A 27,581-nucleotide genomic window follows, 5' to 3' on the forward strand; every position below is an offset into this window, starting at 1 on the left:
GAGTCTCACGCTGTTGCCCAGGCTGGAGTGCAGTGGCGCGATCTCGGCTCACTGCAAGCTCCGCCTCCCGGGTTCCCGCCATTCTCCTGCCTCAGCCTCCTGAGTAGCTAGGACTACAGGCGCCCGCCATCGCGCCCGGCTAATTTTTGTGTATTTTTAGTAGAGACGGGGTTTCACTGTGGTCTCGATCTCCTGACCTTGTGATCCGCCCGCCTCGGCCTCCCAAAGTGCTGGGATTACAGGCTTGAGCCACCGCGCCCGGCCGCCAGGCTAATTTTTTAATGTTTTGTTGTGGGTGGGGGAAGGGGTGTCTCACTATATTGCCCAAGCTGGTCTCGAACTCAAGAGCTCAAGAGACTCTCCCGCCTCAGTCTCTCAGAGTGTTGGGATTACAGGCGTGAGCCAACACGCCTGGCAGAGTTTCCCTTTGAATCACATCTGTGCACATTTTATTGTGCTTTATATCATTGAGCCATATATATCACTTAAGAGTTATTTGCCAAATATTTGTATTGCAAATATCTTCTTATCACTTGAGTCTAGGAAACACTTTAATGATCTCTTGTGATGAAATTGTTAATTTTGATGGCACATGCCTATAATCCCAGCTACTTGGGAAGCTGAGGCAGGAGAACTGTTTGAACTTGGGAGGTAGAGGTTGCAGTGAGCTGAGATCGCACCACACACGGTACTGTAGCCTGGGCGACCCAGCAAGACTCCGTCTCAAAAATAATAATTAGAAGAAGAAATTGTTAATTTTTATGAAGTCCAATTCATTTAACTTTGGTTTAGTTATTTTTGTGTCTCCTTAAGAAATTTTTCTTTCCCCAAGGTCACATAAATATTCGATTCTTTTTTATCCCCCTCATAACTTTATTTATTTTTCACTTTTAGAATTATGAGCAAAAAACCTGAACAGGCAATTCTAAAATAGAATATGTTAATGGCCAATGAGTACATGAGCATACGCTTTCACAGCAATAAAAAGTTTGCTGATTTCTTTATTTTAACCAGTGGTGACCAGACAAAAGACCTCAATGGCCTCTGGTAACATTATTTCCTTTCCAGAAATCTTTTCAAAACTCTTCTGTGAAGGTTGTGTTTTTCTGGGGGAGGGGCGGAAGCATGATTTGAGGTGTGTTGCAGATGGAGATAAGACAAGGTTTCTGCCTTCAGGATTTTCAGGAATATCTGCCCTTCAGAAGCTGTGCTTAATCTGATTCTGTTGTTCTCCCTTTCTTTTTCAGTTTGCGCCATCCCTCCAATCCTGAGACTTAGTTCATAGCTGCATTTGATCTACATCTCTTCGGCTCCAGATGGTTTTACTAGGGGTCAAATGTGGGCTGCATCTCTCTGGGACAAAGGGAGACCTACTAGAGTCAGATTGCCCTCTCCAGCCAAAAGAGCCTACAAGTTAGGTGCTTGAGACATAAGGTCCTATCAGTTAGGCTCTCAGTCACTGCTAGGAGCCATCCTTCCTTCCTTAGTGGGTGGAATGGGAATTCCCCTGGGACTCGAAATTGCGGTCAATCAGAGGTGGGGAGTCAGAAATTCAAGACAGTCTAGAGCTGGAGGTGGGAGCCCAACCTTTTTGGCAGTTCCAGTGGTGCCTGTACACACTAGATTTGTGAGGCCCTAATTTGTGGGGCTAGTAGCAGAATTTATTGGAATTGAGGAACGAAACGAAGAAAAGATTTTAAGTTTTAGTTATTTGATGTAATGTGCAAGTATTATATTTTGCTAGAGAGTAAAAGTAAGTCCATTTTTTTTATTAAAAAAATTATTGAGGTAAAAAGAGCTTGCCATGAGATTTACTCTCTTGATTTTTTTTTTTTTTGAGATGGAGTTTTACTCTTGTTGTCCAGGCTGGAGTGCAATGGCATGATCTTGGCTCACGACAACCTCCACTTCCCAGGTTCAAGCTATTCTCCTGCTTCAGCCTCCCCAGTAGCTGGGATTACAGGCATGCGCCACTATGCCAGGCTAATTTTGTATTTTTAGTAGAGATGGGGGTTTCTCCATGTTGGTCAGGCTGGTCTTGAACTCCCGACCTCAGGTGATCTGCCCGCCTCGGCCTCCCAAAGTGCTGGGATTACAGGCGTGAGCCACTGAGCCCAGCGACAAAAATTTAAGAGTACAATACAGTATTGTTAACTACAGGCACAATGTTGTACAGCAGATCTCTAGAACTTACTTTGCATAACTGAAATTCCCATTTTCCCCTTCCCCCAACCACAGGCAACCACCATTCTACTCTGATTCAATGAGTTTGGTTATTTTAGATATCTCAAGTGGAATCAAGCAGTATTTGTCCATTTGTGGGAAGCTCATTTCACTCACAATAATGTCCTCAAAGTAGTTGACCCATGCTGTTGCATATTGCAGAATTTCCTTTTTTTTTCTTTTGAGACAGGGTCTTGCTTTGTCTTTCAGGATCAAGTGCAATGGTATGATGTTGGCTCACTACAGCCTCAACCTCCTGGGCTCAAGTGATCCTCCCACCTCAGTCTCCTGAGTAGCTAGGACTGCACGCCGCCATGCTTGGCTAATATTTTAATTTTTTGTAGAGACAGGCTCTCACTATATTGCTCAAGCGATCTCCCCACCTCAGCCTCCCAAAGTGCTGAAATTACAGGCGTGAGTCACCATGCCTGGCCAGAATTTCCTTTATTTTAAAGGCTGAATAATATTCTATTGTATGTATATACCATATTTTCTATATTAATCCCTCCACTGATGAACATTTAGGTTGCTTCCACATCTTTGGTGTTGTGAATAATGTTGTAATGAATATAGGTGCACTAATATGTCCTTGAGATTCTGAATTCAATTTTTTTGGATATATACCCAGAAGTGGGGTTGTTGAATCATATATGGTAGTTCTAATTTTTTTTTTTTTTTTTTGAGATGGAGTCTTGCTCTGTCGCCCAGGCTGGAGGGCAGTGGTGCGATCTGGGCTCACTGCAACCTCTGCCTTCTGGTTTCCAGCGATTCTCCTGCCTCAGCCTCCCGAGTGACTGGGATTATAGGCGGGCACCACCACACCCGGTTAATTTTATATTTTTAGAAGCGACGGGGTTTCACCATGTTACTCAGGCTGGTGTCGAAGTCCTGACCTCAAGTGATCTGTGAGCCTCAGCCTCCCAAAGTGCTGGGATTACAGGCATGAGCCACCGCACCCGGCCTGGTAGTTCTATTTTTAATTTTTTGAAGAACCTTCATACTGTTTTCCACAGTGGCTGCACCATTTCACAATCTCATTAACAGGGTAGAAAAGTTCCAATTTCTCTACGAACTCACCAACACTTGTCTTTTGCTTTTTTGATAATAGCTATCCTAACAGGTATTAAGATGATATCTCACTTTTGTTTTGATTTGCATTCCCTTGATGATTAGTGACATTGAGCATCTTTTCATGTACTTGTTGGCTGTTTGTATATCGTCTTTGGAGAAATGTCTATGCAAGTCCTTAGTACATTTTTTTTATTGTTATTATTATTTGAGATGGAGTTTCACTCTTGTTTCCCAGGCTGGAGTGCAATGGAGCGATCTTGGCTCACCGGAACCTCTGCCTCCCGGGTTGAAGTGATTCTCCTGCCTCAGCCTCCCGAGTAGCTGGGATTACAGGCATACGCCACCAAGTCCAGCTAATTTTGTATTTTTAGTAGAGACAGGTTTTCTCCATGTTGGTCAGGCTGGTCTCAAACTCCCGATCTCAGGTGATCTGCCCGCCTCAGCCTCCCAAAGTGCTGGGATTACAAACATGAGCCACCGCGCCCTGCCCATTTTTATTTTTAATCAGGTTTTTGTTTTTATTTGTTTTGATTAACTACTGAATTGTTAAGAGTTAAGTATCTTGGAAATTAACCCCTTATCAGATATATGGTTTGCAATTTTTCCCCCCATTTAATAGGTTGCCTTTTTTTTTTTTTTTTTTTTTTTTACCGTGCAGAAGGCCTATAATCCCAGCACTTTGGAAGGCCAAGGTGGGTGGATCACCTGAGGTCGGGAGTTTGAGACCAACCTGACCAACATGGAGAAACTCCTTCTCTACTAAAAATACAAAATTAGCTAGGCATGGTGGCACATGCCTGAGGCAGGAGATCACTTGAACCCGTGAGGTGGAGGTTGCGGTGAGCCAAGATCGCGCCATTGCACTCTATCCGGGGCAACAAGAATGAAACTCCATCTCGGAAAAAAAAAAAAAAAAAAAAGGAAAAAAAAAAAAAGAAACTCTTTTATTTGATATTATCCCGTTTTTCTAGTTTTGCTCTTGTTGGTTATGATTTTGATGTCACAGTCATTAAATCATTGCCAAGACCGATGTCCTAAAGCTTTCCTCCCAGAGTTTTATAGTTGCAGATCTTAGATTTAAGTCATTAATCCATTTTAGTTAATTTTTGTGACTGCTGTAAACAAGGGTCTAATTTCATTCTTTTTCATGTGAATATCTGTTTTTCTCAACATCATTTGTTGAAAAGATTGGTTTTTTTTCCCGTTGTGTGTTCTTGGCAACCTCGTTAAAGATCAGTTGACCATATATTTATGGATTAATCTCTGAGCTCTCTGTCCTGTTATTTTGGTTAGTATACCTGTCTTTTTGCTAGTACCAGACTGTTTTAATAACTGCAGCTCTGTAGTATATGCTGAAATCAGGAAGTGTGATGTCTTCAGCTTTGTTGTTCTTTCTCAAAATGGACTTGGTGACTTTGGGTTCTTTGTAGTTTCATATGAGTTTTATATGAATTTTATAGTCTTTTTTTTCTGTTTTCTAAAAACTGCCAGAGAGATTTTGATACAGATTGCATTAATTGTACATCACTGAAAACTTTAACAAACATTAACAACATTTCACCTTCATGATTAAGTTTAATTCTTTCTTTAAGGGGAAGGGGTGCTACTATAAATGGCATTGTCCTTTAATTTTTCTTTCTATGTAGTTTATTGTTTATTATTTCATGTAGTTTATTGTTACTGTATAGTAATGCAAGTGACTTCTGAATATTGATTTTGTATTCTGCAAATATATTGAATTTGTTCATTAGTATTAACACTTCTTTTTAATGGAGTCTTTAGGACTGTCTCTATATAAAGTCATGTTATCTGCAAACAGGCCCAATTTTACTTCTTCCTTTCCAATTTGGATACTTTTGGTGGTGGTGTTTTTGTCTTATGTTGAGACAGGGTCTTGCTTCAACTCAGTCTTCAGGTTGACTGATAATGCATGATTCAAATCACATGATTGGTACTTCTGATGAGGTTATGGGGTGTGGCCAGCCTCATCTTAAAAAAATACACTATACCCAAACGGGTACTTATAGTGCCAGCTACTTGAGAAGCTGAGGCAGGGGGATCCCTTCAGCCTAGGAGCTTGAATCCAGCCTGGGCAACATAGTGAAATGGTATCTGTTAAACAAACAAAACATTACTATTAGGTGGTCCAGTTTTTCATTACACAGGAAGAGATGGGCTCCTCCTCAGAAACTAATCTAGAATGACGTCTGACAAAGAACAGAACATAAATAATTCTGCTTTTCTAGGAAACTAATAACAGAAACCAATAGCCTGTTCTGAGGAAAACTGGGTGGCTAGGATATAAGAAAAATGGTAAGCTTTGTACAAAAAAATTTTAAACAATACATATTATCCATGTAAAATTTTAAAAAATTAACACATTATTACATGAAATACAATTTAGAAATGACAAGAGATGGAAAAGACTGTATTTATGCTCTGGATAAAATCACTTAGGGGAGCATTTTAAGGATAGAGATCTTCTCAGTTTATACCAGAAATAGAAATGGAAATATGGGTGAAAAGAAAGTAAACAAACAGTAAAGAAATCCAGAAGATCAAAATGGAAAAAAAAAAAAAAAAGAGGGAGAGAGAAAATTTTTCTACTATTGAAATTATATTCCATAAATAATCTAAAAAATTATTGGACTCATTTTCACATGAAGATGAAAATTTTAAAAGTAGATTACTTAGCCCCTTTTGGTGGTGGTATGATATCTCACAGTAGATATTACCCTACATGGGGACTAAAACAAACTCACTTCAAATTCTAGTTGTTAGCCAAGCATACATATCAATCTTTCATTTGGCAGGAGTATATGCCAAATCTAGGAGAACCTTGGAGTTTTAATGCTTAAAATTTCCAATATTCTCATCTGGAATAACCAAAAAGAAGTACATTTTACATTTTTTTCCCCTTCTCATCATCCACATCCAAATCACCTTATTTTTTCCTCCTTTCCTTTCTATTCTTCTTATCTCTCCCCATAGTTCTGACTTTACTCCACTGTACTGTTTTGACCTTCCAAGAATATTTTTGAGCATCTATTAAGTATCATTACATTGGACTAATTATTTGAAAGGTTTTGCTTTGTTTTGTTTTGTTTTTGTTTTGAGATGGAGTCTCACTCTGTCACTCAGGCTGGGGTGCAGTGGCCCAATCTCAGCTCACTGCAACCTCCGCCTGCTGGCTTCAAGCGATTCTCCTGCCTCAGCCTCCTGAGTAGCTTGGACTACAGGAACGCACCACCACGCCCAGCTAATTTGTGTGTGTGTGTGTGTGTGTGTGTGTATATATATATATATATTTTTTTTAGTAGAGACAGGGTTTCACCATGTTGGCCCGGATGGTCTCTATCTCTTAACTTCATGATCTGCCCGCCTCAGCCTCCCAAAGTGCTGGGATTACAGGCGCGAGCCACTGCGCGCAGAAAATCATAAGCGTTTTTAAGATGCTTTTCAGATCCTGAATTCCAGCAGAAAGGCCAACACCAGCTAGCACTGACATTCATAAAGGAACTGAATCAGTGTGAAAATGCAGTTTCAGGCAGAGCACAGTGGTACACACCTGTAATCCCAGCACTTTGGGAGGCCAAAATTGGAGGATCACTTGAGGCCAGAAGTTCAAGATCAGCCTGGGCAACATAGTGAGACCCTCTCTCTAACAATGACAGCAACAATTTTTTTTTTCTTTTTATACTTTAAGTTCTAGGGTTCATGTGCACAACGTGCAGGTTTGTTACATATGTATACATGTGCCATGTTGGTGTGCTGCACCCATTAACTGGTCATTTAAATTAGGTGTATCTCCTAATGCTATCCCTCCCCACGCCAATTTTTTTAATTTTACAAAAAAGGGTCAAGTGCGGTGGCTCACGCTTGTAATCCCAGCACTTTGGGAGGTCGAGGCGTATGGATCACTCGAGATCAGGAGTTTGAGACCAGCCTGGGCAACATGGTGAAACCCCGTCTGTACTAAAAATACAAAAAGTAGCTGGGCTTGGTGGCCATGGTGCCACACGCCTGTAATTCTAGCTACTTGGGAGGCTGAGGCAGAAGAATCGTTTGAACCTGGGAGGCGGAGGTTGCAGTGAGCCAAGATGGCGCCACTGCACTTCAGCCTGGACGACAGAGTGAGACTCCGTCTAAAAGAAAAAAAAAAGAAAATGCAGTTTTCTCATCTCCTCATCCCATGACTTTACCCCTTTTTTTTCTTTTTTTGAGACAGAATCTCGCTCTGTTGCCCAGTCTGGAGTGCAATGGCGCAATGTTGGTTTACTGCAACCTCTGCCTCCTGGGTTCAAGCAATTTTCCTGCCTCAGCCTGCTGGGTAGCTAGGATTACAGGCACCCGCCACCACACCTGGCTAATTTTTTGTATTTTTTTTAGTAGAGAAGGGGTTTTACCATGTTGGCCAGGCTGGTTTCGAACTCCTGACCTCAAATGATCCTTCTGCCTCAGCCTCCCAGAGCACTAGGATTACAGGCCTGAACCACCATGCCTGTCCCACGCAACACTCTTGGGCCAATCAACGATCCCAACTCCTTGATCCACTCCAAATCCCTTAAAATCGCTACCTTGAACTCCTCAGGGAGGCAGATTTGAGGTTTTCCTCCATCTCCTTGTTGGGCTGTACATGATTAAACCTCTTCCTCTGCTGCAATCTAATGTCTCAGTATATTGATTTGCCATGCATTGGGTAATGAATCTGATATGGTGACATTCTTCTTGATAAGCAAACTAGTAGGAAAAGCAGTTCTATATATAAATATATCTTTTTTTTTTTTTTTTACAGTGAAATAAATGTGAATTAAGTGTTATGAAGTTGTTGTTGTTGTTGTTTTCTTTGAGACAGAGTCTCACTTTGTTGTTCAGGCTGGAGTGCAGGGAGAGTGATCATGGCTCACTGCAGCCTCCACCTTCTGGGCTCAAGGGATCCTCCCACCTCAGCCTCCTAAGTAGCTGAGACATGCCCAATTAATTAATTTTTTGTAGAGATGGGGTCTCCCTATGTTGCTCAGGCTGGTCTCAAACTCCTGGGCTCAAGGGGTCCTCCGACCTAGGCCTCCCAAAGCACTGGGATTACAGGTGTGAGCAACCTGAAGTATCTTATAATAAAAAACAAGAAATCATTGATTTTCCTCCCCTGGATTATGAAAAATGAGTAAAAATCTGTCGTGTAGACAAGATGAAGAGCATTCTAGGTGCAGAGAAGAACTGGAGACAGTGCGGCTACTGCTACTTTATTATCTGCGCAAGGAAGCACCTTCTCTGACCTTTGACCTTCACATTCTTCAGTGAGAACCTATGCGATAGACAACAGTCTCTTTTAATGTTCATTTCTCAGTACCTACACTTAACCTTTAGTTTGCTAAAAATAAATAAAATTAATGTTCATCCTAAGAGGTGAAAATGGGGGAGACAAAAGGTGTAAAGCAATGGTCCCCAACATTTTTGGCATTAAGGACCGGTTTAGTGGAAGACAGTATTTCCACAGCCTATAGGGGGTGGAGGCGGAGGCGGGGGCGGGGGCGGGGGCGGAGTATGGTTCCGGGATAAAACTGTTCCACCTCAGATCATCAGGCGTTAGATTCGCATAAGGAGCCTGCAACCTAGATCCTTTGCATGCCCAGTTCACAATTGAGTTCGCACTCCTATGAGAATCTAATGCCCCGGCTGACCTGACAGGAGGCAGAGCTCGGGCAGTAATGCTCGACCGCCACTCATCTCCTGCTGTGTAACAGGCCATGGACCAGCACCACTCTGCCGCCCAGGGTTGGGGATGCCTAGTATAAAGGGTGCAAACAGTCTGGGAGCAGTGGCTTAGGCCTGTAATCCCAGCACTTTGGGAGGCCGAGGTGGGCGGATCACAAGGTCAGGAGATCGACACCATCCTGGCTAACAAGGTGAAACTCAGTCTCTACTAAAACTACAAAAAATTAGCCGGGCATGGCGGCGGGCGCCTGTAGTCTCTGCTACTCGGGAGGCTGAGGTGGGAGAATGGCGTGAACCTGAGAGGCGGAGCTTGCAGTGAGCTGAGATTGCGCCACTGCACACTCCAGCCTGGGCAACAGAGCAAGACTCCATCTCAAAAAAAAAAAAAAAAAAAAAAGGGTGCAAACACTTCCTGATATCACAGGTAGAGAGAATTCTGAGAGTTACAATTCATTCAGAGTGAGAAATTGAGCTTGGTACTGAAGAAACAAACACAATTAAGGTATAATCTTTCTCTTCCCCACCAAAGAGCTCATGATGCAATAGATGAGAGAGTGAAGTAAAAAGAAGACTAAAATAACGTATCAAGTACCTAGCACAACAGATAAAGCTCATAGAAGTGTGTCTGATCCAACCTGTTGGATCAGAAGTCCCACCATAACCTGAAGGATAAACAAGTGATCACCAGTGGAAGAAATGGAGGCAAACATAGGGAAGCAAAGTGTAAAACAAAAAGTTCTGTCCCTCTGGAGAACCCGGACTAATATAGATTTTTGTATCAGGAGTGGTTCTAGAGGAACAGAATATTAAGGATGGAGTTCTTTCATTGGTTTTGGGGTTTCTGGAGTTGGCTGCTTAATATGATTCGACACAAAAATGCTAAGGACTCTACTTCTAATAGTGTGGAGAACACTGATAGTCCTTGGCATGAACTGTTCAGAGAGTTATGCAAAATAAATAAATTTGACACTCCTGATTCACCATTCCTGAGAAGCAAGTTTAGTGACTTTATACATAATACTTTTGACCATATGTGGAGAACCAAGGAACAAAATGAGGCTGGTTGGTTGCTTCTAAGTTCAGTGGACAAAGTGATGAAAGAAAATGATGAACTCAGGGATTCTATCTCCTGGCTTCAGAAGCAGATACTAAGCCTCAAATCTGCTAAGATTGCCCTGAGTGAGAGTCTCATCTCCTGTAGAGAAAGAGCTGACATTGTGGAAAAACAGACACAAGCTCTTACCATGCGAGTGGCTGACCTGCAATGAAAGATGCATGCACAGCCTCACCAGGTGTCTACTATTAAAGTGAGGGCATTGATTGGAAAAGAATGGGACCCTGAAATTGGGGATGTGTAAGAAGACCCTGATGAAGCTGGGGACACTGAGTTTGTAAACTCTGATGAACCTATTTTGCCAGAAAGAACAGCTTCCCAATCCCCAGTAGTGGAAACATCCCCTCCCTGACCCATGCTGCCATCAGCCTGTCCACCTTTATCTGAGGAGATAAACCCTGAGCTGCCTGAGGCAATAGTGATGGCCTCCCCTGAAGCAGTTGCCAGGCAAAATAATGTTGATTCTCCTCAGGAGAACCCCCAACACCCCTGTTTGCTTCTAGACCTATAACTAGACTAAAGTCCTGGTAGGCCCCTGGAGGTGAGATTGAGAGTGTAACTCATGAGGAGGTGCACTACACTTGAAAAGAACTGTTTGAGTTCTCTAATTTACATAAACAGAAATCTGGAGAACAGGCATGAGAATGGATATTTAAGGGTATAGGATGATGGTGGAACAGAGTTGGATTGGGCGGAATTTATTGATTTGGGCCCATTAAGTAGGGACTCTGCATTTAATGTTGCAGCTCGGGGAGTTAAAAAAAAAAAGGTTCTAATAGTTTATCTGCTTGGTTAGCTGAAATATGGATTCAAAGATGGCCCACTGTGAGCAAGCTGGAAATGCCTGATCTCCCTTGATTTAATGTAGAGGAAGGGATCCAAAGGCTCAGGGAGATTGTGAAGGTGGAGTGAATTAGTCACTTTAGACCTACTCATCGCAGCTGGGAAGGCCCAGAAGATATACCCTTGACCATGCTTTGCAAAACAGATTTGTGAGGGCAGCATCTGCATCTTTGAAGAGCCCTGTAATTGCTCTTCTCTGTATGTCAGATCTAACAGTGGGAACCACAGTCACTCAACTACAAACTTAAATACAATGATAATAATTAGATTGCAAGGTGGCAGGGGCCAAGTGGCAGTACTCAACTGTCGAAGACAAGGTGGGCATAGCTACCATAATGGACAGCAGAGTCAAAGCGGTAATCAGAATAGTCTGACTCATGTGGAGTCTGGCATTGGCTAATTAATCACAGTGTTCCTAGAAGTGAAATTGCTAGGAAGCCTACTGCATTCCTACTTAATTTATACAAGCAGAAAACTTCTAAGTCGAATGGACAAAAGACTAATTTGAATTATAAAAACAGAATCATGGCCCCTCAATCAGTTTCCAGATTTGAGCCAGTTTACAGACCCAGAACCCTTTGGATAAAGGGGAGGCCACGTCCCCTCAAGGAAGGACCCCACTACATTACTGAGAGTTTATGCAGTGAATCTTTTTCCCACCCTTCCCCAAGAAGACCCCCTGCCTTTTACCAAGGCAACTGTGCATTGGGGAAAGGAAAATGATCAGACATTTCAGGGACTACTGGACACTGGCTCTGAGCTGATGTTGATTCCAGGGGACCCAAAACATCATTGTGGTCCTCCAGTTAAAGTAGGGGCATATGGAAGCCAGGTAATCAATGGAGTTTTAGCTCAGATCTGACTTACAGTGGGTCCCCGGACTCATCCTGGGGTCATTTCCCAAGTGCCAGAATGCATAATTACATAGACATACTTAGCAGCTGGCAGAACCCTCACATTGGCTCCATGACTGGTAGGGTGAGGGCTACTATGGTGGGAAAGACCAAATGGAAGCCATTAGAGCTGCTACCTAGAAAAATAGTAAATCTAAAACACTCAATCATCAATGGAAAGGTGAGTGTAGTGACTCTGATGAACTGAGGAGTCAAAGCAGCAATCAGAATAGTGTGAATCTCATAGATCTATGGCATTGGCTAGTTAATCACGGTGTTTTCAGAAGTGAAATAGATAGGAAGGACACTAAATTCTTTTTTTTTCTAGCAGAATGATGTTTTTATTTTACCATCATGCATAAAAGGGAAGATAAATATGCCAATGGTGCATTTCTAATTTGTCACAGCAATTTCACAGTATTTATGCAATTTAGGAAAGAGACACATCAGTTATTATGTTGTTACCAGGGCAAATTATCAAGTAAGACAATCAACTACTTGATCTGTATAAACAGAGAACTACCAGATCAAGTAAACAAAAGTCTAACTCGATAAAAATACAGTCATGGCTTCCCAGACTGCCGCAGTTTGCACAGTTACTATGGGACTGAACGAGGAGGATGAACACAGAAATGAAAACTTAAAACAAAAGAAACTATTTTAAAGAAGGGGTCCGGGGAAGAAGAAGAGAGCTCCTTGCTTCTAGTGAGCAAAGGCAGCCCTGAGCTTCTACAGCCCTTGGTATTTATTGGGTAGAAAGAGCAGGGAGGAGGAGGTAATGATTGGTCAGCTGTTTGATGGGTCACAGGTTCACATTATCGCTAACAGGCTTCAGATGTGCCTAGTCACAAGCAACACTGCACTTGGGGCGTGACTGCCCTCAGCATTCCTGCTGAGTGGCAGACACAGTTGTCAGCTTGCCAACATTCTGCATTTATGAGAACAGTTTGCTGTTTGCTCATATAGCCTCCAGTGGTATACTGAGTTGATCATGACCCTCACTCTTTCAGCGTGCAACACCAGACTTGAGCCAGTTTATAGACTCAGAACCCTTTGAATGGAGTGGCAGTGGGGTCTTCTTGAGGAAGGACCTGGTACGCTATCAAAAATTTATACTATTAATCTTTTTCCCAGCCTTCCTCAAAGGGACCTACCATCTTTTACCAGAGTAACTGAGCACTGGGAGCAAGGAAATAATTAGACTCTTTAGGGACTATAGTTCTGAGCTGACATTGATTCCAGGAGACCTCAACATCACTGTGGTACTCCAGTCAGAGTAGAGGCTTATAAAAGTTAGGTGACCAATGAAGTTTTAGCTCAGATCTGACTCACAGTGGGTCGGGTAAGTCCCTGAATGCATCCTGTGATTATTCCCCCAGTTTCAGAAAGCATAATTGGAATAGACATACTTAGTATCTGGCAGAATCCTCACATTAGTTCCCTGACCTATGGAATGAGGGCTATTAAGGTGGGAAAGAACAATTGGAAGGCATTAGAACTACCTCTACCTAGGAAAATAGTAAATCAAAAGCAACACTACATTTCTGAAGGGATTGTAGAGATTAGTGCCACCATCAAGGACTTAAAAGATGCAGGAGTGATATTTTTGCTTTCCCACATCAGAGCTCCAGGTTCTCAGGCCTTCAGAATCTGGGACTCCAGAGAAGTCTCCCTTCTCCCTGGCCCACTGCTTCCTCAGGCTTTGGGAGACAGGCCTAAATCACACCACTGGTTTTCCTGATTCTCTAGCTTGCAGACAGCATATTGTGAGATTTCTTGCCTCCATAATCCTGTGAACCAATTCTCATAATTCCTCATATTTACTTTTATATATCCTAGTGGTTCTGTTTCTCTGGAGAACCCTGACTAACACAGAATGTGTATATCACTACACGTGTGGAAAGCTGAGGACAGAACTGTGGGGGAATATCCATATTTAAGGAACAGGAGGAAGATTCTACGAGACCAAATGAAATCCAGGAAAGACTGGATAAAAGCACAGCAACCTGGAATCATGTATTTCAGACCCTAGCATCAAGATGAATGTGTTTTTCCAAACAAGGCAGTTTGTTTACTTTTTGATGAAATTAGGAAGAAATACATACCCAGCCATTTATGTCTGATGTTTCACTGCTGGGGAAAAATTAGCATTTCTTGTTTCCCAGTCAGGTTTTTGTAAAGTAGACAGTGGAGCTCTACACAGAACACATTTAGGTTTCACAGGTGGAGTTCAACAACTTCACTGCCATCCTTGTAGATACCAAAGCTCAGGTACCTGAGAGTACTTTCTGCACATCGATGAACCCTGGTGACAGTTGCATGAATCGCAGAGAATAAAACCCAGTTTTTCCACCTCCTTGTTCAGTCCCCAAAGAGCTGAAGAATAGTTTTTAAGTGGAGGAGCAAGGGAGGGAGGAGGCTTCATTGAAGCAGAACAGCCTGGCTGTGAGGCCTCCCGACTGAGGAGAAATGAGTTTGCTGGATGAGTTCAATTTGGGTCTTGCTGGGTTTCTTCCCTTCTCTGAAATCTGCCAAGTATCCCCCTTGATCAAAGGATCTTTATGGGCTCACCACGGAAAACTTATCCATTTTAGCATTTTACTTTAAAGAGAAGGGAAAAATGCATCATCGTGAAATGTCTGAAATCGCAATTGGAAGAAAACATGCTCCAGGTGAGGCTCGAACTCACAACCTCGGCATCACCCGCACATATACTGTTGTATAAGTACCGCGCGCTAACCGATTGCGCCACTGGAGCATGCTTTCTTTATCTTGGCCATGCGCACTCTACAGAGCCACGAGCTACTGAAGCGCTCGACCCCGGCCTCGCGCCGGAGCGGGAGCGCGCTGAGCTGCCCGGGATCCTCCCTCCGCAGTCACTCGCCTCCTGTGTAAAACACAATTTGATCAAGATATCTGCGTCTCTCCTGGAAGATGAATGTGATCCTCCCCCCATGCCATCAGGAGCCAAAATTTCCCGGGAATATGCGGGTGCTCTTTTCAGAAAGCCCGAGAAAAGCCGAGGAGAAAAAGGAGAGACTCCGGCTTCTCCTTGCCATCGTCCTAGCAAGAACATGGGTTTTTGTAGAAGACGCGAGCTACTTGGCTTCTTCGTAGTTTCACCTCGCACTGCCCCGCTGGCCTGTGATGCTTTCAGATCCAGGACGCGGAGAAGCGGAGCTCGCCGCCTGCCCCTCCCTGTGCGCGTCTCCCGACACCAGCAGCGCTCCTGGCTGCCCTCCCAGCCTCGCCTGCAGCGCGCCCGCATTCGCAGTCCAGCATCTCTGGGCTGTCTATTGGGATTCCCCAAAACTCTCCCAGAGCCTGCCTGAAAACTGCATTCGAATTCACAGAGCCGGCTGGTCAGGCACCTCTTCAGGGAAAACTGGCACAGCAACCACTTCTTATTTGTGCAGCAGGTTCCAGAGGTCAAGGCAGTGGCACCCTCAGCGCTCCTCCCTCTGTCTTGACCTTTTCCAGTTGCAGAAAGTTTGCCGCTGTGACATATACCCGCTCAGTGACTTTATCTCTGGGGCCTCAATTTTAAGGCCAATTTTGTTTGTTGCTTGATTGTTTGATTTGGTTGGGGGACGGGGGAAGGCAGCTGTCAAAGTACACATACACACAAGATATGAAGTCTGTTGGCTTTTATAGAATAATTTCTGTCAACCAGAAGAATTATGTAAAAGGAATAGCCTGCCTATTCCTGACCACGGAACATTTAACAAACAGGACTGAGAGTAACAGACCAGTGACTAAGTTTCTCCATACTTAAAAAAAAAAAAAAGGAAATGCTTCCATATCTTGATGTCTATTACATAGCTGTTTTGAGATCATTTCATGTGTTTAAAATAACACCTTAAGGTAAGGAGCAGGGAGAAGCAACACAGGCTCCTTGGTAGATGACCATATCTCCTGAGAAGCTCCTACATTCTCACTACACAGTCCCAGAGGGAGCAACAAGGCTCTGCCTGAACCTCTAGAGATTGCTCCATCTAAATAACAGTAGCTCATAACAGTTTGTCAGAGCTTACCATGTTGCTTCGGTTTGAGTGTTTGTGTTTCTCCAAAATCATATTGAAACTTAACCTCCATTGTGATATTAAGAGGTGGGGCCTTTTGGGAAGTGATTAAGTCCTGAGGGTTCTGGCTTCCTGAATCGGATTACTGCCTATGTAAAAGAAGCTTTAGAGAGCTGCCTGGCCCTCTCATATCTTCTGCCCTGTGAGGATGCAGCAAAAGGCATCACCTTTGAAGCAGAGAGAGCATCCCTCACCAGATACGGTATCTGCTGGAGCCTTGATCTTGGACTTCCTTGTCTCCAGAACTATAAAAAAAAAAATCTGTTCTTTACAAATTATCCAGTCAAAGGTATTTTGTTAATATAGCCCTAAAGTACTAAGACACATGGGTCAGGCACTGTTCTAAATGAGTTCTATAAACCTCATAACAATACTAATGATTTTGTATTCCAAAACCAGATCTAAATATGAACAGCCAGCATTTGGGGAATTATTGTTCTGAAGGGATGAAAACTTATAGGACTCACAGTATGTCACTGGATATTAAACAACTCTTATCAGGAGGCAGGTCAGTGACATAATATAGGATTTATAAGCATAAAATCATGATCGGAGAAAATGGTGGATGGAAAGCTGAATGTTTTGAATTGTTGATGTTAAAAAAGTGACTGTCTTCAGTTCTCTACCCACTGTGCCGTAGAAAGCTGACCTGTATGATCTATACCAATAGACGTCCCAGGCCTCTGGTTTCAAGTTGAATTTTTTTTTTTTTTTTTTTTTTTTTGAGACAGAGTCTTGCTCCGTTACCCAGGCTGGAGTGCAGTGGCAATCTCAGCCCACTGCAACCTCCACCTCCCAGGTTCAAGCGATTCTCCTGCCTCAACCTCCCAAGTAGCTGGGGCTACAGGCATGTGCCACCATGCCCGGCTAATGTTTCTACTTTTAGCACAGATGGGGTTTCACTATTTTGACCAGGCTGGTCTCAAACTCCTGACCTTGTGATCCACCCGCCTCGGCCTCCCAAAGTGCTGGGATTGGGATTATAGGTGTGAGCCACCATCCTGGCCTCAAGTTGAATTTCATTAGTGGAAACACTAGCATTAGATCAGAATGAGATTGGAGAAAGAGGCTAGATTATTTATTTATCTGAATCTCTTTCTGTGGGTCAACTCTGGCTAGTTCATCAAAGCGGACCTTTCCTCCAAATTTCAGTAATGGCTTTTTCCTCTCTCCTTCAGGTCTCGGGGCATTGACCACTCTACTATCAGTAACCCTAGAGTACTGCCCTCTTCTTTGTCCTTCCCGCAGCCTGCCCATACCTTTACTAGACACCTTTAGTAAACAGTCCCTTTATTAAATCCTTCTGAAATTATTGCAATTTGAATAAGACACCTGTTTTCTCTTGGGATCCTGACTGATAGAAATTCTGGTACTATTGATAATGTCATTAAGAGTGATTAGAAGTAGTTTGGGGAGGCGAAGGAAGGGGTGGCTCACGCCTGTAATCCCAGCACTTTGGGAGGCCGAGGCAGGCAGATCACCTGAGCTCAGGAGTTCGAGACCAGCCTGACCAACATGGAGAAACCCTGTCTCTACTAAAACTGCAAAATTAGTTGGGCATGGTGGCGCATGCCTATAATCCCAGCCACTCAGGAGGCTGAGGCAGGAGAATCGCTTGAACCTGGGAGGCGGAGGTTGCGGTGAGCTGAGATCACGCCATTGCACTCCATCCTGGGCAACAAGAGCCAAACTCCATCTCAAAAAAAAAAAAAAAAAATGTAGTTTTGGGAGTAGTAGTTAATATTATGTTTTGGCCAGTTTTGGGAGGCCGGCTGGGGTGGATCAGCCTGTAATCCCAACACTTTAGGAGGCTGAGGCAGGAGGATTGTTTGAGGCCAGGAGTTCAAGACTAGCCTGGTATAGTGAGAACCCATCTCTGCAAAAAAAATTTTTTAATTAGCTGGGTGTGGTGGCAGTCATCTGTGGTCCTAGCTACTCAGAAGACTAAGGTGGGAGGATCACATGAGCCTGGGAGGTCGAGGCTGTAGTGTGCTGTAATTGTGCCACTGCACTCCAGCCTTCCAGCCTGGGCCATAGAATAAGATTTTTGTCAAAAAATATACGTATATGTTTTCTTTCTTTTTTTCTTTTCTTTTTTCTTTTTTCTTTTTTTTTTTTTTTGAGACGGAGTCTTGCTCTATCACCCAGGCTAGAGTGCAGTGGCATGATCTTGGCTCACTATAACTTCCGCCTCCCAGGTTCAAGCAATTCTCCTGCCTCAGCCTCCCAAGTAGCTGGGATTACAGGCGCCCACCGCCACACCTGGCTAATTTTTGTATTTTTAGTAGAGATGGGGTTTCACCATGTTGGCCAGGCTGGTCTCGAACTCCCAACCTCGTGATCCACCCACCTCGGTCTCCCAAAGTGCTGGGATTACAGGCATGAATCACCACCCCCTACTAAAAAAATTATGTTTTAAGTTGGGGAACAAAAACGTGAAAATAAACGTGCTATTTTTACAATAGTTACACAAATATAGAAAAAATTACAAAGTCTTTAAACTATTTTTCAAGGAGATAAAGATCTGGTAGCAACTGATATGTCCTATTTAAACTCATCTGAAACAGCAACTGTAGGTAATATACTCAAATTCCCTCTCAAAAATATTATTCTCTGTGCAACAATGGCAGGGAATTTTTTTTCTAATTAAAAAAAAAAAAAAAGATGATTCTCAAGGGTCCAAGACTCAAGGGTCTAATCATTTTGTTCCAGAATCAGATATGGCAGTGCCTCCTTTGCCATTTGAGAAAAGTGATGAGCCTTTTTAAATCTGAGAAAAATGCTGTTTACCTTTTGGTGTATTCCTCATCACAAATATTTAATTAAGGCTATATTAATAAAGTGAAAATGTTGAAATAGTATTTTAAACATTTCAGGGTGAACAAAGGTTTTTTTGTGTGTTTGTTTTTTGTTTTTCACATGCCGTCACCCAGGCTGGAGTGCAATGGTGTGATCTCCTAGCTCACTGCAACTTCTACCTCCCAGGTTCAAGCGATTCTCCTGCCTCAGCCTCCCGAGTAGCTGGGATTACAGGCACTGGCCACTACGCCTGACTAATTTTTATATTTTTAGTAGAGATGGGGTTTCACCATGTTGGTCGGGCTGGTGTCGAACTCCCGACCTCAGGTGATCCACCCACCTCAGCCTCCCAAAGTGCTGGGATTATAGGCTGAGCCACCGCGCCCAGCACGAGTTGGAGGATATTAGTGCTTGTTTTCAGTTTTTTGTCTAATGGATGCTTAAATGCATTCATTTATAGAATCAATGTATCACCTGTGTGAACAGAGAGAGAACCTTGAAATATATGTCAATTTTCAGAACTTTTTTTTTTTTTTTGAGACAGAATCTTGCTCTGGCGCCCAGGCTGGAGTGCAGTGGCGCAATCTCGGTTCACTGCCACTTCTGCCTCCCTGGTTCAAGCTATTTTCTTGCCTCAGTCTCCCAAGTAGCTGGGACTACAGGCGCCCTCCACCATGCCTGGCTAATTTTTGTATTTTTAGTAGAGACAGGGTTTCACCGTGTTAGCCAGGATGGTCTCGATCTCCTGACCTCGTGATCCACCTGCCTCAGCCTCCCAAAGTGCCAGGATTACAGGCGTGAGCCACTGTACCCAGCTAATTCTCAGAATTTTTATTCTAGATTTGTGCCCTTAATTGTTCATTTTTGGGGTGATTCTTTCAAAATTTATGTATGTGTTGGGGATTAGAAAAGGATACCCCAAAGTATGGTGCTTGGGCATGCTGAGTTCTTAGACTTAAAGGAAACTAGAAGGCTTAGAAGCTGCCTCAAAATTAAGGTCTCTCTGGCATCCCTTGTTTCTCCCCTCCAAGTACAAGTACAGGGAGGGGCTGTCTCTGAAGTTCCCCATACGTGACTGAAGGAAGTTCTTCCAAAAGGAATACAATTGTCTTGAACTTTTTTCCTAGGAATGTCATCTAACAACCAGAGATTAATCACTGAGAGAAGAGGAGATTGAAAGTCATTATGGCCAGGCACGTGGCTCGTGCCTGTAATCTCAGCACTTTCGGAGGCCGAGGCGGGTGGATCACCTGAGTTCAGGAGTTCCAACATGGTGAAACCTCATCTCTACAAAAAATACAAAAAATTAGCGGGGCATGGTGGTGCATGCCTGTAATCCCAGCTACTTTGGAGGCTGAAGCAGGAGAATTGCTTGAACCTAGGAGGCAGAGGTTGCAGTGAGCTGAGATTGTGCCATTGCACTCCAGCCTGGGCAACAAAAGTGAAACTCTGTCTCAAGAAAAATAAAAAATAAAAAATGTCTCCAATTTAGTGTGTGGAATGAAAATAAATCTCAGGACCCCAGAATCACTAAGACAAAGGGAAAAGTCAAGCTGGGAAATGCGTCAGACAAACCTGCCTCCTATTTTAATCCTAAATAAGATAGCTACAAAGATGAAAAAGCTACATACCTCCCTCACAGTTTTCCCACAAGGAAATTCCTTGTGGGCCTCAAGATCTTTACCCTAAAACAGTCTGTTGAATTTTATCCTGGCAATGTAAATTGATAGCTTATCTTCACAGGTGTGGGACAGACAGTCATCTCTCTGCTTACCTGAGACAAATGCATATCTGATTGCTTCCTCTGCCCTATTGTTTATGTAAAAATGCAGTTTCCCTGAGTGAGACCAAGGCATAAATGACAATTTGCTACCCCCACGTAAATTGTGTATTCAGTGAATTGAGTCCTTGATCAAGGACTCAAAAGAATGCAACTGTTTGTCTCTTATCTACCTATGACCTGGAAGCCCCCTCCCCTCAACTCCTTCAAGTTGTCCCTTTCCAGACCAAACCAATGTACATCTTACACATATTGATTGATGTCTCACGTCTCCCTAAAACGTATAAAAGCAAGCTGTACCCTGACCACTTTGGGCACGTGTCATCAGGACCTCCTGAGGCTATGTCTCAGGCATGTTCGGAACCTTGGCAAAATAAGCTTTCTATATTGATTGAGACCTGTCTCAGATATTTCAGGTTCACAGGTAGTATTTAGATTGTGTAGGGCAGGGGGTGAGGGGGTAGGGGGTGGAGTGGAGGAATGCAGACCAGGAAAAAGTTGCACAACATCCCTCTATACTAGAAACCCCTCTCCCGCAACACTGACCGGGGATACTTGTCACAAGATAGAGCTGTCAAACTTCATTATTTTGGCATCTCCTCTCTGTAGGATACAGTTAGGAGAGTCTTTGGGAGTGATTTCGGAGACTACCCAGAATGAGTGATCTCCAAGAAATAATCAAGGCTTGGCAAGACACAAAGAAAAAAATAAAATAATGTGGAAATAGGGGTCAGTTGCCATAAAGATGCCCAGAAAATCACACTAAAGCTCCCTCTCATCACTGTGGAGTAATTAGCATCATATATAAAGCCATGTGTTAGTCAGGATTCTCCAGAGAAACCGAACAAATAGCAGATAGATAGATAGGTAGATAGATAGATACTAGATATATGAGAGGAGATTTATTCTGAAACTTAGCTTGTGAGCTTACAAAGGCCAAGAAGTCCCATGATCTGCTGTCTGCAAGCTGGAGAGCCTGGAAAGTCAGTGGTATAATTCAGTCTGAATCCAATGTCCTAGGACAAGAAGGGAGGCTGTAGTGTAATCCTACAGTCTGAAGATCCCAAAGCCAGGAGCTCCAATGACAGGAAAACATGTGTGTCCCAACTCAAGAAGACAGAGCATTATCCCTCCCTCCACCTTGTTGTTCTTTTCAGGCCTTTAATGGATTGAATGATGTCCATGCGCACTGGTGAGGGTGGATCTGCTTTACTCAGTCTGCTGATTGAAATGCTAATCTCTTTCAGAAACACTCTTGCAGACATATCCAGAAATGATGTTTTATCCAAGCTTTTTGGGTATTCCTTACCCCAATCAAATTAACACACATAATTTGCCATCACAGATCATAAGAACACTAAATCCATTACACCTTTCTCTCTCCAGAAGGAAGGTGAGGATGGTGATCAGAAAAGATAGGGTTAGTGGTAGGATATGGTCCTAAGGCTAATTTTTTCTGACAACCTCATGTTAGAGAGGGCACTAGGCAGACATGAGCAGGGCATGTCTGCCTAGCTACCCCAATCCCCTGCCCCAATAATATCAGGTCACCAGTAGGTGATGATCAGGCACTTGTTAAACTGTCTCTCTAAAATAATAATTGGTCTGCCGGGCGCTGTGGCTCACGCCTGTAATCCCAGCACTTTGGGAGGCCGAGGCGGGCAGATCTCCACATCAGGAGATCGAGACCATCCCGGCTAATATGGTGAAACCCTGTCTCTACTAAAAATACAAAAACAAAATTAGCAGGGCGTGGTGGCAGGCGCCTGTAGTCCCAGCTACTCGGGAGGCAGAAGTGAGAGAATGGCGTGAACCCCGGAGACGGAGCTTGCAGTGAGCTGAGATCGCACCACTGCATTCCAGCCTGGGTGACAGAATGAGACTCCGTCATAAATAAATAAATAAATAAATAAATAAATAAATAAAATAATAATTGGTCATAGCCAGCACTAGGGAAAGGCAGTCTCCTAATAGAGGCAGTCTCCCAATAGATAGAAAACATTTGGTGTTATGTTGGTGATCAGCAGCTTCCTAGTAAGATCTCAGGAGTTGGGCGAGGGGGTCAAACATGTGCACTAAGAGGCAAAACGGTGGCCTTTAACCAGTGTATGACCTTCCTCTAGGAACACTAGAAACACTAGATTGGTAAGGGAAAACATCTCAAATGAGCATGTGCACAACTTCAGTAAACACACAGTTCTTGTGGCCCCTCCCAAGTGCTGGCAGGCCACTGAGCATGCAGATAGCCCACCTTAAGGGAAAAATCAAAAGAAGAGAAACAGAAACCCCAGAACCATGCCAATGTATAAAACCCCCAGTCAAGGGCCAAACAGCACACGGATCTCTCAAGTTGCACGCTTGGCCTTCTTCCAAGCTCTAAAACTTGCCTTGGTCTCTTACTTTGCCTTATGCCCCTTGGACAAATTATTTCCTGCTAGGAGGCAAGAATTGAGTTCGCCACTCCAGACACTCAAACCAATGATTTCACCTAAGCTAGAAGAACAATTTAAAACTGGCAAGTTAGAGTTCTTCAGGTATGGCAGGCACTTTGAAATGGCTAAACCAGCTCTACCAGAAGTAGATAAGGAATTCACTAAAGATTATAAAGTAGTTCATAGAACACCTGAGTAAGCCAGAACACCAGGCTTATAGACTATGGAGCTAGAAACAACACCCAAAATCACACTACAGAACTGCTCACACACTGTTGCCACTACAAGGCAATAGTTAATGGCTTTTCTAGGAAAATGAACATATTTGCTACTACCATCACCAGAATGGATGCCTTATACTGTCTGCTTCTTTATGTCCACAATTTCGTTTCTTTTCTTTCTTTTCTTTCCTTCGGTTTTTTTTTTAGATGGAGTCTCACTCTGTTGCCCAGGCTGGAGTGCAATGGCACAGTCTCAGCTCACTGCAACCTCCACCCCTCGGGTTCAAGAGATTCTCCTGTCTCAGCCTCCCGAGTAGCTGGGACTACAGGCGTGAGCCACTACACCCAGCTAATTTTGTGTTTTTAGTAGAGGTGGGGTTTCACTGTGTTGGCCAGGCTGGTCTCAAATTCTAAACCTCAGGTGATCCACCTACCTTGGCCTCACAAAGTGCTGGGATTACAGGCGTGAGCCACTGCGTCCGGCCTGTGTCCACAATTTCTGAATCACAATTTCTGACGTGGATGAACTTGGTTGGTGAATTCTTTGTCATATGCTTATGCTCTGGATGCAAAGAAAATGAGTTCAAAGACAAATGAAGGGGGCTTTGTGCTGTGGCTCACGCCTGTAATCCCAACACTTTGGGAGGCTGAGGAGGAAGGATCACTTGAGGACAGGAGTTTGGGATCAGCATGTGCATCCTACTGAGACCCCGTCTCTACAAAAAAAATTTAAAAGTTACCTTGTCTCAAGAAAAGAAAAAAAAGACAAGTGAAGGGTATCAAAATATGCCATCTCAAAATATGCTACTATAGCATAAGAATTGTTTTTAGCTGAAGCCAACTGAGTGAAACATCAGATGCCAGAAATGCTCTCTACCTTCCCCCTTTCTGTCTAAGAGCAGAGCATAAATTTTACTTTTGTGAAGGTCTTCCCTCTCCCCTCTCACATACTGGGAAGAGGAGACAATTATAATGCATCACCTACAATCTGCTTAAACAAACCTTACTTCCATTAACACCTTCCCCCGATCTGTATATTTACCTTACCTAAAAGCCTAAATTCTTTTCATTTGTCTCATCAGTTCTCCAGTATTTATCACCCTTTGTTAAATAGTGCATAAGTTCTCAAGCCTAAACACTTGTTTGGGTTTTTACTTTCTTTTCTGTGAGACCCCTGTGTTCACATTAAAATTAAAATATTAGCATCAAACAAAGTTTGTATGCCTTTTCTCCTATTACTGTTTTTTGTCAGTTTAATTTCTAAGACTCCACTCACTAAACCTAAGGAAGTCAAGGAAAAAGTTCTATTTCCCCCTGTAGAAGATAACAGAATTGAGTGAAAATGGAGATTGAAGAGCAAATAAAAGAGTGTGCTATAACAATAACAGAATTAACAAATTAGAAACAGCAAGTAAAGGAGTTTTTTGGTCCTTCCCCAAAAAACTGAGTGACAAGAAAAGGTTAGTGAAAATTTCAAATAATTCAAAGGAAAAAGACAAACATATAAAAATAGTTATAAATTTTATTGAAAGGTAATGGAGAACTAAGCAAAATCAGGTAACTTGTGTCTGAAGTTGAGAATAACTTCAGTGGAAAAGGAAACAAAACTTCAATAGAAATATTTGTAAATATTTATAAAGAAAGCCATGTTCCACAAAAAACAAGTACTTTCAATCCATCAGAACAGATACCGTGGCTGGGCTCGGTGGCTCATGCCTGTAATCCTGGCACTTTGAGAGGATGAGGTAGGCAGATCACTTGATGCCAGGAGTTTAAGACCAGCCTGGCCAACATGGAGAAACCCAGTCTCTACTAAAAATACAAAAATTAGCTGGATGTGGTGGTACACGCCTGTAGTCCCAGCTACTCAGGAGACTGAAGCACAAGAACCTCTTGAACTGGGGAGGTGATGGCTGCAGTGAGCCAAGATCCCCCCATGGCATTCCAGCCTGTGTGACACAACGAGACTCTGTCTCAAACAAACAAACAAAAACAAAACTGAGATACCTTTTAGGTCACCCCAGAATTTAGAAAAAACAAATAGATAAACAAAATGGAGACACATCCTCATGGTTACCAAACTACTAAATGTAACTGCCCAAAAAGTTTGTCCTGCCAGCTGCCCAGGTGGAGCTGATTTATCAAGACGGGGAATGGCAATGGAGAAAGAGTTTAATACACACAAAGTCAGCTAAACGGGAGACTGGAGTTTTACTATTACTCAAATCACGCCCCCTGAAAATTCAGAAGCTAGGGCTTTTAAATGATAATTAAAAATTAAATTCGTCCCAAAGTTAGTTCGACTTACAGCCAGGAATGAATAAGGGCAGCTTGCAGGCAAAGGCCAAGATGGAGTCAGGTCAGATCTCTTTCATGGTCATACTTTTCCCACTGTTATAATCTTTGCAAAAGCGGTTTCAAAAATACAGAAAGAGGCTGGGTGCTGTAATCTCAGCACTTTGGGAGGACAAGACGGGCGGATCACCTGAAGTTAGGAGTTTGAGACCAGCCTGGTCAACATGCTGAAAGCCCATCTCTACTAAAAATACAAAAAATAGCCAGGCGTGGTGGTGGGCACCTGTTATCCTTGCTACTTGGGAGGCTGAGGCAGGAGAATCGCTTGAACCCGGGGGCCGGAGGTTGCAGTGAGCCGAGATTGCGCCACTGCACTCCAGCCTGGGTGACAGAATTAGACTTCCTCTAAAAAAGAAAAGAAAAGAAAATATACATTATTATTTACTAGATATTATTCAAATATAATAAAGATGTGCAAATGGTGCTATGAAAAAGCACCTCTCACCTAGATTGAGGGCAAAGTGATACATATTTGAATTCTGAAGTGGTAGGACTTAGCTAGAAGAAGGGATGAAATTATTATTGCATGCAGAGAAAGCAGTATCTATGAAGCCATGGAAACATAAAGTACCCTGAGGGCTTTCAGAAAGGAATGATAGTCCTAAAGTGCAAGCAACTAAAAGCTGCTTTGGCGGATTTTAGTAGAAATGAATAATCTGTGCCTGTCCTGATTCTTAAGCAATTTAAAGTAGATTTTCTAAACTTAGTACAGCGAAAAGTGTTGGATTATTTCAGGAATCCAAATTACCATTTTGAGGAGTCTATTTGTGACTTGTGAACATTATTATATTATTCAGTATTTAGAACAAATGTGGTGGAGAGAAACTCCATCATTTTAGTCTCTGATATAGATTATTGATTTTAACAATTTATGTGAGCCACTCAGATGTTATCTTTGGGTGTTTAATTTTGCAGGCAGCTCAGTTCCGATTCTGAGGCATAAATTGAGACCAGGAGGACTGATCACTTAACATTTAGGTAGAATCTTTATCAGAGCTTGCTGTGTTGTTTTCTTTGTTCCTCTATATTTGCTGACTTTGATTTCTTGGGCTTCAGGTAAATTTTCGACCTCCTGTGGTATTTACAAACTCATTACATTCTGATTGTCTGTTTTCTTTTCTTTTCTTTTCTCTTCTCTTCTCTTCTCTTCTCTTCTCTTCTCTTCTCTTCTTTTCTTTTCTTTTCTTTTCTTTTCTTTTCTTTTCTTTTCTTTTCACAGGGTCTCAGCTCTGTCACCCAGGGGCTTGACCATAGCTCACTGCAACCTTGAACTCCTAGACTAAAATGATTCTACCTCGGCCTGGAATTACAGGCTTGAGCCACCGCGCCCAGCCTGGTTGCATTTCTTTAGCTGTGCTTCATTCAAGAAACCTTTACTTAGCAGAGACTAGGGTTCATACTTTGCAAGGCTCTGAGATACAATATTAAATAAGATATGATGCCTATTATCAGGGAGCTTACAGTCCATTAAATAAGCATCATAAAATCAATAATTATAATATAGTTTCTTTAGACCTACATTGACTACATTAGTGGGAACTCCTTAGGTTGCAGGTGACTGAGATTTGATACAAATTAGTTTATCAGAAAGAGGCATTTATTAACTGGTTTATATTGCCACTAATTCTTGTATTGGTAGATCTTCAAAGATTCCTACAGCTGAATTTCTTGTATCAACAGTTCAGATAGCACAGCAGTTTCATTTCCATCTGTTATGAGGAATTTTAATTTTAGAATTCCGTACTTTTGGTGATAATTTTGGTGCTGTGTATTTAGTTTTGGTTTTCAGTAGGAAGCAGTGAAGCCAGCTTGCTTCTGCCATTTTGGAACCAGAAGTGTATTTCTAGCACTTCCTACTTTTGCTACCAGTACATTCCTGCATTCTGAGAAGGTGAGCTAAAATGGGTGCTTATCGATTTGAATAATTTCCAGTTTTAGGTTTTGGCATCTAATAAACGCACCCTTCGGCTGGGCGCGGTGGTTGACGCCTGTAGTCTCAGCACTTTGGGAGGGCGAGGCGGGCGGATCTCCTGAAATCAGGAGTTCCAAACCA

The 27,581-nt window shown here is 42.8% G+C and overlaps 1 non-coding gene across 1 annotated transcript; it reads right to left on the minus strand.

Moving 5' to 3' along the window:
• Positions 1 to 14,523: 14,523 nt before the first annotated feature.
• Positions 14,524 to 14,617, minus strand: TRNAI-UAU (transfer RNA isoleucine (anticodon UAU)). The gene is made up of 2 exons: positions 14,580 to 14,617; positions 14,524 to 14,559 (listed from the first exon to the last, which is right to left on the minus strand). It is a non-coding gene; the product is annotated as a tRNA-Ile (tRNA).
• Positions 14,618 to 27,581: the final 12,964 nt, after the last annotated feature.

This window comes from Macaca nemestrina, chromosome 5 (genome assembly GCF_043159975.1).
Source record: "Macaca nemestrina isolate mMacNem1 chromosome 5, mMacNem.hap1, whole genome shotgun sequence".
NCBI classification, from domain to species: domain Eukaryota; kingdom Metazoa; phylum Chordata; class Mammalia; order Primates; family Cercopithecidae; genus Macaca; species Macaca nemestrina.